Genomic DNA, 15,442 nt, shown 5'->3' on the forward strand with positions numbered 1-15,442 from the left:
CAAGAGAAACATTTTGGGATAATACCAAACACCATGATATTGCAGGAAAGCAATTTAGGAGTTTATTAAAGAAATTTAACAAATACTGAAATAATAGATGAAACAAACTTAAATAGTGGAACTGAGAAACCGTGACTGAATGGAGAAATGCACCATAAGGTCTCAATAGCAGAAATGATCAAGCAAAAGAAGAATCAGTATTGTTAAAGACAGGCTATATGAAAATACACAGTGAGAAAAAAGCAAAAAGAATGAAGCATGCCTACAAGGTGAAGAAAATAATCTTGAAATGTCAGGCTTACCATTCTTAGAGAGAGTTTGGAGGTGAAAGTTTAGAGAAAAAGGCTGGGCATGGTGGCTCACACCTGTAATCCCAGCACTTTGGGAGACTGCGGTGGGTAGATCACCTGAAGTTGGGAGTTCGAGACCAGTCTGGCCAACATAGTGAAATCCCCATCTCTTACTAAAAGTATAAAAATTAGCTGGGCATGGTAGCTTATACCTGTAGTCCCAGCTACTTGGGAGACTGAGGCACTAGAATCACTTGAACTTGTGAGGTAGAAGTTACAGTGAGCTGACATATATATGTGTATATCTAGATGTGATTACCCAGGTACAAGACAGTACAAGTAAAACAGAAACAAGCAGATTCAACTAAAATAAGAGTATGTCAAGGAATGTAACAATCAAATGTCCAGAGGTCGAGGAAAATTTAAACGGTCCTAAAAACTGCAACAAAACAAAAAAAATTATAAAGGAGCTCTGATACATCTGGTAGTGAAGAGTTTACAGTCTAGGAGTATGATGACATATATATTTTTTTTCAATATGAGGTAATTATTTAATGACACAGGAAAATACCATGTTATGAAACAAGCTGGTTACAAGCAGTATGTAGATGACTTCATTTTTGATAAAAAAAATTAAAAAGCACAAACATGCATATAAAAATTAGATTATGTACAAAATATCAGTAGTATTTATTTCTGCTCAGTAATTAAATATTCTTCCCTTTGTTTTTGTCTTTTAAAAAACATTATTTCTGGTGGGGGGGGAAGGAAAACATGATCCTGGAGGGAGTTAGGAAATAGGAAATAGGAATCCAAGAAGCCAGTCCAGGAGCCCAGCAGTCAAGGTTGGAAGCCTAGGACAGGTCTGACCAGGCTGATGACAGCCAAGCCCAGAAATAGAAGATTGTTCTTTTCTTTTCCTACTGGAATGTTCTTTAACAAACAGTTTCCTCTACATTAGATGTTAGCACTTCTTACATTTAATGGGATCCTATGATTAACTGGCACAACAGCCAAATGATGCTAGCAACTTTGGTTTTGAATTGCTACATAATGTACTGTTTTGTAGTTATACACTATACAAAACACTAGAAATCAAATGCTCCTATAACAAAAAACCCATCTGACTAAATCACTGACTTTGGTTTTTTTTTTTTTTTCTAACTTTGTTTTTTGTCAATCTTCATAGAAAATGTATTTTTTGTTTCACGGCCTGGAAGAGGTAATTTTTCTCAGAAAGAAGCTTACATTAACCTGTGCTGGGCACTGTTTGATAGCTTGGCTCTAAGTCCAAGGAAGTTGCCCCTGTCTTCTAAGTACTCTAAAGAGTAAAAAGGCTTACCAAAATCCAAACCACCTTGAATTAAACAAATCTGATTGAGGAGCATCACCATTCTTTGTGCATTTTTAGTCTTTGCTGTTACCAAATGAAGAAATGCAGTATATTACACCTCTATTGATGTAAATAAGGCTTAAGCATCTCAATTTCACCCTCTTCCTACCCCCTTCCCATCGAATGTTATGACTGCTACTGACACTTTATTGAAATTACAACCCATAGCTTTCGCTCCAAAAAAACCGAAACACCCGAGAAAAACTCATTGCTTTGAAATCAAGAATCTATAAAAGCAATGGCACCCTAATCCTAAAGTGCTTCTGAGCTCTTTGCTCTTTTATGCTGCAGCATTTTCAGGAGGAGTCATGAGATATTGTCAAGGTCCAAGAAATAACTAAAAACAAAAAATAACCTGAGACTCTTTCTCTGCATTACCACCAGCTGCCCAGTATACTAGGTCACCTTTACAGCAGTAAGAACAGCAATCCATGCCACAGAAATCTTCACCAAACAAGAAGGAGAGGTACAAAAAGAATTATATTAAAACAGTAACATACATTTGTCTGAGGGAGGGATATTTAAAATTAAAATATTATATAATCATAAGAAAGACCATATATTCTTTGCTCTGCCCTTGGGCAACCAAGAAAACAAAGCCTGTTTTGTATCTCAAAAATAAAAGAGAGACTTGATAGAAGTAACAGTGCTCAGTGCTTGCAACCCAAGTCAATTTATACTCTTGTTACGAAGTCCAAATTCTAAAGGCTACAAAAATTCTGTTAAATCAAGGGGTAAAAAAAATTCACTTTAGGACAAAGTTATTCAAGATGAAAGAAAGGCATGTCCTCAGTGAGAGAACTGCCTGCTGTCGGGCGATTTCTTGCTAATATGTTTAAAGATTTTGGACTTTTCAACTTTTTTGGTTTTCTGGTAGCCAAATCCGCCACCGCCTCCTCGCTTTTTCTGCTTGCCTTCATTGCTGTTGATGTTCAAATCAACAAAGGGAGGCACCTTGAAACCAAATGACAGAGCAACCTGAGGCAAATTTAAGTTATTAACATTAAAGATCTGCTTCAGAGAATGGGAATCATAGGCGCATATGTACAACTTATATGCTTCCTGGGCTGACTTACGAAGAAAGTAGTTCTTTTCAATCAATTTCTCAAGCTGGGACTGAATGTCAGAAATTTTAGACCAGGAAAACTCAAATTCACTTAATGGAACCTTGGATTGTTTCAAATAGTGAAGAAAACCCAATTCTTCTGGACGCAAAATGAGCAAGGCAGGCCCTCTCCCATTTAGGCCTCTGGCTGTTCTACCCACACGATGAATATATTCCTTAGGGTCATCAGGGGGGTCATACTGAACAATCCAGTCTGCTTCAGGAATGTCCAGTCCTCTTGCTGCCACATCTGTACAGAATAGTGTTCCTGAATCTGCATTGCAGAACTGGAAGAATGTGGTTGTACGCTTGTTTTGCTTTTGCTTTCCATGAATGGCCAAGATGGGCAAATCAATGTAATTCAGCAACTCATAGTGGTATTTCACGGACATAGAAGATGAAAAGAAGACCACAAATTTCTTCTTTCGGTTCTTCTTAAGGAATGTAAAAAGCAGAGGGAATCTCTTTTCAGTAGGACCAACAACATATCCCTGTTCAAGACCATCCACTGTTGCATTAGCTTTATCATCATCAACACCAACATACAATGGCTTCTTTTTCAGAGAAATCCTTGCCAGGTCTTCAACTTTTTGAATTTGGGTGGCTGAAAAGAGCGTAGTCTGTCTACGTGTTGGCAAAAGTTTAATAATTTGCTTTAATTCCCCTTCAAACCCAACATCCAAGATACGATCAGCTTCATCAATAACCAGACACTGCAGGTTCTTATACATAAACCCTGGGGTATTCTGCATATGATCCAGCAGACAGCCTGGTGTGGCCACAATGATGTTGATTCCATTAGCAAGTTTCTGTGCTTCCGCAGATCTGTTACTGCCACCCATTATCAACCCATAGGTATGCACGTGGTGAGTCATTAGCTCCTTAAGAACACCAAAAGTTTGCATGGCTAGTTTTCTAGTAGGTGAGAGAATAAGGACTCCCGTTTCACTCCTGGGCATGAACTTTAACTTAACAATGAGTTCAACTGCAGGGATGAGAAAAGCCAGGGTTTTACCACTGCCTGTTTTTGCAGCTGCTAGAAGATTCCTGCCTTCCAGAAGTGGTCTGATACTTTTATGCTGAATTTCAGTCATGTTTATAAAACCCATTTCTTTTCTTGCCTTCAGAGTGTTTTCATTGACAAGATTACATAGAGAAGCAAATGAAGTATCCTCAAAAGCTCTTGTCAGTCCCAGGGGCAGACTGGGCCCCTCACTGTCATCTTCATCATTATCTGGCTTCTCCACATTATTTTCTGTTTCTTTACGAGTCTTGGCACTTTATTCTTCAGATTCCCCTTGGTTTCCAGTTTTTGCTTTTTTTGTGTCAGGCCCAGCATCATTCACCACTTTTCTCTTTTTCTTCTTCGATTCTGAATTGGGAGACTGCATTGCTCCTTCTCCATTGGTTAAGACGATGGATTTCTGGGGAGATTTTTAAACTTTTATATTTTCCACTGCTTCTTGAGACACATCTCCATTTTGAGCTTCTGAGAAGCCCACATTCATAGAATGTTTTGATTTTTTAACCTTTCTACCTCCCATTGTTTCTTCAGACACATCTCCATTTTCAGTTTCTGATAGGGTCAGATTTGAGGCCCCCTGCAACTTTAGGTTCCACTGCTGCAACTTTAGGTTCTGCTGCCGCAATTTGAGGTTCCACTTCTCGATCTTCCTGCGCAGGAGTTTCATTGGCAGGTGAGACATGGTGTCCAAGAAGCGCGTAGACCACGGCGCCACTCAGCACAGCGGCTCAATACTCCGGGCTCTGATGACATATTTATTGTTGAAGGAAATAACCTGCCAAATTAGAATATCAAATCCAGCAAAATATTCTTCAAACTTGAAAAAAATGCTTTACTAGTCACACAACAGGTGAGGAGTTTTTGTCAACATCAGACCTGTCTTACATGAAATGCTAAAAAGTGTAATTCAGTCTGAATGATAAGGACATTAATAAGCAAAAGGAAAACGTCTGAATGTTTACAACTCATAGAAAAAGGTACACAAATATAGAATACTTTAATAGTGTAAGAAAGAAGAGGAAGAAATAGTTACTCATATTAGAAAGGGAGAATTATAAATAACCCAATAAATACAAATAAGTATATAGGAAGAAACTTAACCAATAAAGTAAAGTGTATTTACAAGGAAAACTATGAGTCACTGATAGAAAACGACGAGGACACTAGTAAATCAAAAGATACTGCATGTTCATTTAGTAGGAGAAGATGTATTGTTAAAAGCCCATACTATGTATAGCAATTTATAGTTTGAAAATGACAGTGTGATTTTTTCACAGAAATAGGAACAAGACAAAGAATAGACACAGTGATCCTGAGCCAAAAGAACAAAGCTGGAATTATCACATTACCTGACTTAAAGTTATATGACAATATAACGCTAACCAAATCTGAATGTGACATGCATACATATACATACACAGCAATGTAACATCTACAAACCAGAAATCTGTATATTGAAACTAAACTTGGCTTATCAGAGAGCACAAATCTATTTATAGGTGTTAGTAATCCCACCCCTACAGGGCCATCACTGGTGGGCATGAACAATGGTAACCTTACCCTTTGTGTGTTGTTACTGATGCAAATGAACACCAGCAACTCCAACCTTGCCATTCTTCCCCAAGTGCAAATGTGCACATGGGTGGCAACCAAGTAGTCTCCTCCAGGGTCTTGTATCTGTTGCAACCACTGGCATGAGTTCTAACATGAACAATGCTAAACCCTCCTCTTTCAGTGCCCCTCCCCATCAGACACATGTGCACACTTCCATGCTGTTGAGACTGTTTGCATAAGCAAGTGAGCATGGATTCCACTGCCACCAACCCAATGATGTACTATGGCTGCCACACTTCTATTTGAATACTGTGGGCATTATAACAGGAATACATCAGCCCCTCCAGTTCAGTAAATTTCTAACCTTGAGTGACCAGAGAACAGACTAGTTTCTTGACCCTGCTTCCCCAGAGTTAGAACATGCAGCCCAGTAATCCTGAGGTCAGCCTTGTTCCCCTAAGATCTTCCAGAAATGAAGCCATTCAGCTGAACCCACTTCGCCCCTCAAACCCCAAGGGCATTGAAGATGAAAGAAAAATGTCATACAAAGCACAGCATCTTCAAATATTGAAAGAATCTTAGCCCACATATGTGAGAAGAAAGTACTTCCAGAACTCTGGCAGTTGTAAAATCCAGAGTTCCAAACTCTGGCTTCCACAGGGTCACACTAGCTCTCTGGCAGATGTTCTTAACCAGGCTGAGATGGATTAAATGACAGGGTTAAGAATATGGGTATGAATGAAGATCATTGAGATTCAGAAGAACGTTGAAACTGAATCTAAAGAATCTAAGGAAAATAATAAAACAATACAGATGTTAGAAACTGAAATGCCCATTTCAACAAAGAGGCAAATTGATCTTGTAGAGCTGAAAAGCACACTACATAATTATGTAATATAATTGGGAGTATTGACAGAGTAGATGAAGCTGAGGAGAGTCTCAGAGCACCAGGACTGTTTAGTTGAATTAGTTGTCAAATATTTTAAAAAGAATTTAAAAACTGAACAAAATCTCTGTGCAACACAGCATTCAAACCTATGAGTCACTGACATTCTCAAAAAAGGCAGAGAAAGCAAGCAACTTTTTAGTTTGTCTGTGAATTTTTCTGCAACCTTGCTAGACATACCAAAATTTAAATTCAGGAAATTCTGACAACCCTGTAAAATACTGTCTCCCAGACAGCTATCAGATTGAAATGAAAGAAAATGTCCAAATCAACTACAGAGAAGGGCTGGGTAGACTACAAAGGGAAGCCCATCAGGCTAACAGCATACCTTTCAGTAGGTTCCCTGTATGCCAGAAGATATGGATACCTATATTCAGTGTTTTTAATAAGTAATTCCAACCAGTAACTTCATATTCAGCCAAATTAAGCTTTATAGGTGAAAGGGAAATAAGATCTTTTATAGGCAAGCAAGTGCCAAGGCATTTCATTAACACCAGACCTGCCTTACCAGACATCTTTAAGTGAGTGCTCAATATGGAAAGGAATGACAATTACTGGCCACCAAAAAACCCATTTAAGTACACAGACCACTGACACTATAAACCAAATGCACAATTAACTCTGCAGAATAATCAGCAACCAGCTAATAGTAATACAGAATCAAATATGCACATATCAGTGTTAAGTTTGAACTTAAATAGGTTACTGTCCTAATTGATGAAGAGAGGCAAGTTGTATAAAGAAGACCCAACTGTATATACTGTTGCTGAAACCAATTTCAGAAGTAATGGCACCCATTTGTTCAAGGTAAAGAGATGGATAAAATTCTACCAAGCAAACAAAAAAGGAAGAGAGACACATTGCTATTCTAATTTCATAGAAAACAGACTTTAAAACAGCAATTATCAATAATGACAAAGGTATTTTATAATCATAAAGGCTTCAGCTCAACAAGAACACCTAACCAAAATATATATGCACTGAACACAGGATTATGCGCATTTGTAAAAAGTTCCTACAGACTTTTGAAGAAACATAGATAAGCAGACGAGTGGGAAACTTGACCACCCATTGATACTATTAATCAGGTCACTGGGGCGGAAATCTAACTTATTTTGATTCTGTACTTGACACTTGACCAAATGGACCTATCAGACATCCATATTAATCTCCACCCAAAACCACAGAGTGCACATTCTCATCTGCACATAGCACATACTCTACAGTCTACCACACAGTGGCTCATAAAACAGTCCTATTAATTCAAATAGCAAAATCATACTAAACAGATCTTTGGACCAGAACACAATAAAAACAGAAATCAACACACACACACACAAAGATTACCTAAAATTATACAATTACATGGAAATTAAACAACTTTATCCTTAATTATATTGGTATAAATAATGAAAAGGCAGAAATTAACAAGTTCATTATTTAAATTTAACATGCTCACATCACAAGCAGAGGAACTAAAAAACAAGTAAACTAATTCCAAAGCTAGCAGCAGGTAAGAAATAACTAAGATAACCAATTTTTAAACTGATTCAGTAATAAAAACTTATCAACAAGATAAAGCCCTGGACCCAAAGGATTTATGGCTGAATACAACCAGGTATGTAAAGAAAAGCTAGTGAAATTCCTACTCAAGCTATTCCAAAATATCAAGGAGGAAGGACTCCTCCCTTAACTATTTTATGAAGCCAGCATTACCTGATACCAAAACTTGGCAAAGACACAACACCAACAGAAAACTTCAGGCCAATATCCCTGATGAACTTAAAGGGAAAAATTCTCAAGAAAATACCAGCAAACCTAATCCAGTTGCATATCAGAAAGCAAATCCCCTGTGATTAAGGAGGCTATATTTCTGTGATGCAAGGTTAGTTCAACATACAAAACAGGGGAAAAAAAGTGATTTATTACATAAGCAGAGCTAAAACCAAAACCACATGATAATCTCTATAGACGCAGAAAAGTTTAATACAATTTACTTAACGTTACTTCATTTTATAAGCCCTCAACAAACTTGGCATTAAAGAAACATCTCAAAATAATGACCCATCTTTTACAAACTCAAAGCCAATCTCATAATCAACTGGCAGAAGTTGGAAGCATTCTTTTTATGATCAGAGCAAGACAAGGATGCCCACTTTTACCACACCTATTCAACATACTACTGGAAATTCTACCCAGAGCAGTGAATAGAAAGAAAAGGCATCCAAATAGGAAGAGAAATAAAAGAATCTCTGCAGACAACATGATTTTATACATAGAAAACCTCAAAGCCCCAAAGCTCCTAGATTAGATACAAAAGATCCAAAAAGTTTCAGTATAAAAAATCAGTCTGAAACTTAGCATTTCTAAACAGCCCCAACATCGAAGGTCAGAGTTGAATAAAGAATGCAAACCCATTCACAATAGCCACAAAAAAGCATAAATTACCCAGGAATCCATTTAACCAGGAAGGTGAAATATCAGTATAATAAGAATTATAAAACACTACTGAAGGAAATCATAGCTGACACAAGTAGGAAGAAATGACATTGTTAAAATTGTTGTAATCCCCAAAGCAATCTATACATTAATTGCGATTCAAACTACCAATGACATTCTTTGCAGAATTAACAAAACCTTTAAAAATTCTTGCCGGGTGCAGTGGCTTAAGCCTGTAATCCCAGCACTTTGGGAGGCCAAGGCAGGTGGATCACGAGGTCAAGAGACCGAGACCATCCTGTCAACATGGTGAAACCCTGTCTCTACTAAAAATACAAAAAATTAGCTGGGCATGGTGGCGCATGCCTGTAATCCCAGCTACTCAGGAGGCTGAGGCAGGAGAATTGCCTGAACCCAGGAGGCAGAGGTTGCGGTGAGCTGAGATCGCGCCATTGCACTCCAGCCTGGGTAACGAGTGAAACTCCGTCTCAAAAAAAAAAAAAAAAAAAAAATCTTATGGAATGGAAAGCCCAAATAGCCAAGGCAATTTCTAGACAAACCTAGATGTATAACATTACCTGAATTGAAAGTATTCTACAAGATTACAGTAAGCATAACAGCATGATACTTGTACGAAAATAGACATGGAGGCCTGTGGAGCAGAATATAGAACATAAAGCTGTACACTAACAGTCATCTGCTTCTTAACAAAGTTGACAAAATAAGCAATGCAGACAGGACTTCCTGTTCAATAAATGCTGCTGGTATAACTGACTAGCTATATATATTCAATGTTGGCACTGGACCCCTTCTTTTCATTACATATAATAACTCTATAGAGTAAGGGCTTAAATCTAAAATATAATACCATAAAAATGCTAAGCTATAATTTAGGAAATACCATGCTGAACATAGGTTTTGAAAATTTTTTATGATGAAGATTCCAAATGTAATGGCAGCAGAAACAAAAATTGGCAAATTGAACCTAATTAAACTACAGAGATTCTGCACAGCAAGAGAATCTATCAATGGTGAACACAAAATGTACAGAATGGGAAAAAATATCTGAAAATATGCATCTGAGAAAGTTCTAATATCCAGAATCTATAAGCTACTTAACAGGGAAAAATAACCATATTGAAAAGATGAAAAAGTACATTGACATTTTTTCAAAGGAAGACATACATGCATCCAGGATTCATATGTCAAAATGCTCAACATCACTAATCCATAGGGAAATGATAATTAAAACCACACTGCATTTCTGTCTTACACCACCCAGAAGGACTATTACTAAGAAGTCAAAAATAGTATGTTGTCGAGTTTACAGATAAAAGGGAATGCTTAAAGATTGCTTGTTGAATTATAAATTATGTCATCCATTGTGGATAGCAGCTTGGTGATTTTGCAGAAAATATCAAACCAGAGTATCGTTTGATGCCAGATTCCCATTACTGGTTTTATACCAAAAGAAGTATAGATTTTAGTACCATAAAGACACATGAATGTGCATGTCCATTGGGGAACTCTTGATAATAGTGAAGATATGAAGTGAAGCTTAATAGCCACTAATGGTTGACTGTATGAAGAAAACATACATATACAGCATGGTACACTACAACATCATAAAAAAGAATGAGATCATGTCCTTGGATGTTGCTGTTGGCCATGATCCTAAACAAACTAACCCAGGAATAGAAAACCAAATAATGCATATTCTCTTAAATAAATGAGAATGTATGGGCACAAAGGGAAACAACAGATACTGGGGTTAACTTGAGGGTGGAGAGTGAAAGGATGGATTAGATTCGAAAAAGAACCTATTGGGTATTATGCTTTTTATCTGGGTGATGAAATAATCTCTACACCAAACCCCATGACATACAATTTATCTATATAGCAATCCGGGATGTGTACCCTGAACCTGAAATGAGAGCTTAAAGAAAAGAAATGGTTTGCTGCACCCATCAACCCGGCAGCTACATGAGGTATTTCTCCTAATGCTATCCCTCCCCTAGACCCCCACCCCCAGACAGGTCCCGGTGTGTGATGTTCCTCTTCCTGTGTCCATGTTTTCTCATTGTTTAACTCCCACTTATGAGTGAAAATATGCGGCATTTGGTTTTCTGTTCTTGTGTTAGTTTACTGAGAATGATGGTTTCCAGTTTCATCCATGTCCCTGAAAAGGACATGAACTCATCTCTTTTTATGGCTGCATAGTATTTCATGGTGTATATGTGCCATGTTTTCTTTATCCTGTCTATCATTGATGAGCATTTGGGTGGGTTCCAAGTCTTTGCTATTGTGAACAGTGCTGCAATAAATATACATGTGCATGTGTCTTTATAGTAGAATGATTTATAATCCTTTGGGCATATACCCAATAACGAGATTTCTGGGTCAAATGATATTTCTCGTTCTAGATCCTTGAGGAATTACCACACTGTCTTCCACAATGGTTGAACTAATCTCCACTCCCACCAATAGTGTAAAAGCGTTCCTATTTCTCCACATCCTCTCCAGCATCTGTTGTTTCCTGACTTTAATCATCACCATTCTAACTGGCATTAGATGGTATCTCATTGTGGTTTTGATTTGCATTTCTGTAATAACCAGTGATGATTAGCTTTCTTTGATATGTTTGTTGGCTGCAAAAATGTCTTCTTTTGAGAAGTGTCTTCATATTCTTCACCCATTTTTTGATGGAGTTGTTTGTTTTTTTCTTGTAAATTTGTTTAAGTTCTTTGTAGATTCTGGCTATTAGACCTTTGTCAGATGGATAGACTGCAAAAATTTTCTCCCATTCTATATGTTGCCTCTTCACTCTGATGATAGTTTCTTTTGCTGTGCATAAGCTCTTTAGTTTCATTAGGGCCCATTTGTCAATTTTGGCTTTTGTTGCCATTGCTTTTTGTGTTTCAGTCATGAAGTCTTTACCTATGCTCATGTCTATGTCCTGAATGGTATTGCCTAGGTTTTTTTCTAGGGTTTTTATGGTTTTAGGTCTTACATTAAGTCTTTAATCCATCTTGAGTTAATTTTTGTATAAGGTGCAAGGAAGGGGTCCAGTTTCAGTTTTCTGCATATGGCTATCCAGTTTTCTCAACATCATTTATTAAATAGGGAATCCTTTCCTTGTTGCTCGTTTTTGTCATGTTTGTCAAAGATCAGATGGTTGGAGATGTGTGGTGTTATTTTTGATGCCTCTGTTCTGTTCCATTGGTCTATATATCTGTTTTAGTGCCAGTACAATGCTCTTTTGGTTACTGTAGCCTTGTAGTATAGTTTCATGTCAGGTAGCATCATTTCTCCATCTTTATTCTTTTTGCTTAGGATTGTCTTGGCTAGACGGGCTCTTTTTTGGTTCCATATGAAATTTAAAGTAGTTTTTTCTAATTCTGTGAAGAAACTCAATGGTAGTTTGATGGCGATAGCATTGAATTTATAAATTACTTGGGTAGGATGGCCATTTTTGTGATATTGATTCTTTCTCTCCATGAGCATCGAATATTTTTCCATTTGCTTGTGTCCACTGTTATTTCCTTGAGCAGTGGTTTGTAGCTCTCCTTGAAGAGGTCCTTCATATCCCTTTTAAGTTGTATTTCTAGGTATTTTATTCTCTTTGTAGAAGTTGTGAATGGGAGTTCACTCATGATTTGGCTCTCTATTATCTGTATATAGGAATGCTAGTGATTTTCTCACACTGATTTTGTATCCTGAGAATTTAGTAAAGTTGCTTATCAGCTTAAGGAGATTTTAGGCTGAGTGATGGAATTTTTAAAATATACAATCATGTCATCTGCAAACAGAGAAATTTGACTTCCTCTCTTCCTATTTGAATACCCTTGATTTTTTTCTCTTGCCTGATTGCCCTGGCCAGAACCTCCAATACTATGTTAAATAGGAGAGGTGAGAGAGGGCATCCTTGTCTTGTGCTGGTTTTCAAAGGGAATGCTTCCAACTTTTGCCCATTCACTATGACATTGGTTGTGGATTTGTATTAAATAGCTCTTATTATTTTGGGATATGTTCCATCAATACCTAGTTTATTGAGAGTTTTAGCATGAAGGGGTGTTGAATTTTATTGAAGGCCTTTTCTTCATCTGTTGAGATAACCATGTGATATTTGTCATTGGTTCTGTTTATGTGATGGGTTACGTTTATTGGTTTGTGTACATTGAACCAGCTTTGCATCCCAGGGATGAAGCCAACTTGTTTGTGGTGGATAAGCTTTTTGATGTGCTACTGGATTTGGTTTGCCAGTATTTTATTGAGGATTTTCAAATCTATGTTCATCAGGGATATTGACCTGAAATCTTCTTTTTTTGAATTTAACTCATTTTTGACAGGATGTCAAGAACATGGTATTTGCAAAGGACTGTCTTCAGTACATAGTCCTGGGAAAACTGGATATTTATTTGTAGAGGAGTGAATCTAGACTACTACATTACATGCTTTGCATGTATTACATCAAAATGGAGGAAATACCTAAATATATTAGCAGCTTATATGACATTAATAGAAAAATGTTAGGGCTAAATATTTCAAAGTATTCCTCTGGAAAACATTTTATGAATAGGACTTCAAATGAATGGTCAGTGATAGCAAAATAAATAAATGGGATATACGAAACTAAAATACTTTTGTACAGCAAAGGAAACTGATGAGTGTGAAAAGGTTATATACATAATGATATAAAATATTTATAAGCTGTCAATACAAACCCCTTGTAAGAAGGGTATAATATCCAGAAAACATAAGGAGCTCAAACCACTTAATTTGGATGCAAAACCACAATAGGATTTAGAAATGAAAAAACAGTTTGCAGAAACCTTTCTCAAGTGAAGACATGAAAATGACCATTATGAATGTTAAAAAAGGTGCAACATCACTAATCATTGGAGACCTGAAAATCACAACCACAATATAAATGGATAATATGAAAAGGAAAAAAGGATAACATGAGAAGGAAAAATTACAGATTTTGGTGCTATTGAAGGTGAAAGGGAATTCTCATACACTGTTAGGGGAAAGTAAATTAGTACAGACTTTCTGTAATAATTGAGTTTTCTAATACAACTAATATCTGAACTATATTATCCAGCTTTTCTCTTGTTGGGCATACATCCACAAGAAATAATATAAGCCTATTGAAGACATACCTGCAGTGGCATATTTTTGGCAATAATATTCACTGTAACTAGGATATGGAGTCACCCTGAGTGTCCATCAGTGGATGAATGGATGTAAAAAATGTCATATATACAATGCAGTATACTTCAGCCATAAATAAGAATGACATGTAATATGCAGCCACATAGATGGAAGTGGTTTGAAATAATGTTAAGTTTAATAAGGCAGACAGAAAAGCAAATATATGTTCTCACTCCTGTGTTTGCTAAAATAAATGCCTTCCTGGATTTATGGAAGATAGAGGGTAGGGTAATGGTTATCAGTGGCTTGGAAGTGTAGTAAGGATGGAGGGACAAAGAAAATGTGGTCAAAGGGTACAAAGTAGAGGTTGATAGTAGGAATAAGATCTGTCTTGGTGGAGCAGAATAGGGCAAGTATAGTTGATAATTACTTATTGGGCATTTCAATATAGCCACACAGTGGAAGTTATTGTTCCACAGAGAAATGATAATCTTTGAGGTAATGGCCATTTCCATTACCCTGGTTTGATCTGTTTCAAACTATCATATGTCCCCAAAATATGTACATATATGCAACTATTATATATAACATAATACATACAACTATTAAAAATACATCATTTTCACTAAAACGAACTTCATAGAGTATGCCTAAAATTAAAAACAACAGTAAATTTGCTAACATCATACTGAATGAGGAACAACTGAAATATTTTCCACTAATATCTGGAACAAGACAAGCACACTTACTCCATGCCGGCCTAGTCGTTCTAGCCAGAGTAAGTACACAATATTATGAAATAAAGAACATTCAATGAGGAATTTAAAGTATATGTAGAATACTAAATAATCTTAGAAAGATCTATAGCATTTACGTAGGCCAACAGTAAATAATCTGCAAAAGAAATTAAGAAACAATTTTATTTCCTAGCTATAAAAAATGTGAAGTAGTAAAATAATGAAAGAGATGAAAGTTCTCTACAAGGAAAACAATAAAGGATTGATGAAGGATATTGAATAGGAAACAATGAAATGAGAAAGTATTTCATGCTCATGTATTTGAAGTGTAATTTTATTAAAGTGTAAATATTGACTATAATGGTAGAGAGATTGAATGCTCTTCCCATCAAAAAATGAATGTCATGATATTGGCATAATGAGATACATGATTAATGGAACAGAGCAGAGACCCCAGAAATAAACTCAGTCATTTACTGTCAACTTATTCTCAAGAAAGGTGCCATAAATGTAGACTGGGGAAGGGACAGTGTATTCAATCAATAGTGCTTGGAAAATTAGTTAATCATTTGCAGAAGAACGAACCTACACCCCTGTGATCATTTGCAACAGTAAAACCTGAATAAATGATATGCATACATCTAAGACCTGAAAATATAAAAGTACTAAATGAAAACACTGTGAATATTCTTGTGGCCATTGGTCTGATTAAAGATTTAGAGTAAGATCTCAGGAGCAGAAGGAATAAAGGCATAAACAGATAAGAGATTACATCCAGCTAAAAAAGCTGCACACTAAAG

The 15,442-nt window shown here is 36.6% G+C and overlaps 2 pseudogenes across 2 annotated transcripts in view; one reads left to right on the plus strand and one right to left on the minus strand.

The window, feature by feature from the left end:
- The window catches only part of LOC144576549 (proteasome subunit beta type-5 pseudogene), a 165,800-nt pseudogene that overhangs the window by 103,079 nt on the left and 47,279 nt on the right, over positions 1 to 15,442 (plus strand). The window contains exon 3 of the transcript XR_013531811.1: positions 1 to 15,442. This exon is cut by the window's left edge and continues 16,218 nt beyond it; it is cut by the window's right edge and continues 47,279 nt beyond it. The product of XR_013531811.1 is annotated as a proteasome subunit beta type-5 pseudogene (transcript).
- The window catches only part of LOC100403415 (ATP-dependent RNA helicase DDX18 pseudogene), a 365,505-nt pseudogene that overhangs the window by 4,963 nt on the left and 345,100 nt on the right, over positions 1 to 15,442 (minus strand). The window contains exon 5 of the transcript XR_013531807.1: positions 1 to 15,442. This exon is cut by the window's left edge and continues 4,963 nt beyond it; it is cut by the window's right edge and continues 82,980 nt beyond it. The product of XR_013531807.1 is annotated as an ATP-dependent RNA helicase DDX18 pseudogene (transcript).

This window comes from Callithrix jacchus, chromosome X, assembly GCF_049354715.1.
Source record: "Callithrix jacchus isolate 240 chromosome X, calJac240_pri, whole genome shotgun sequence".
Lineage (NCBI taxonomy): Eukaryota > Metazoa > Chordata > Mammalia > Primates > Cebidae > Callithrix > Callithrix jacchus.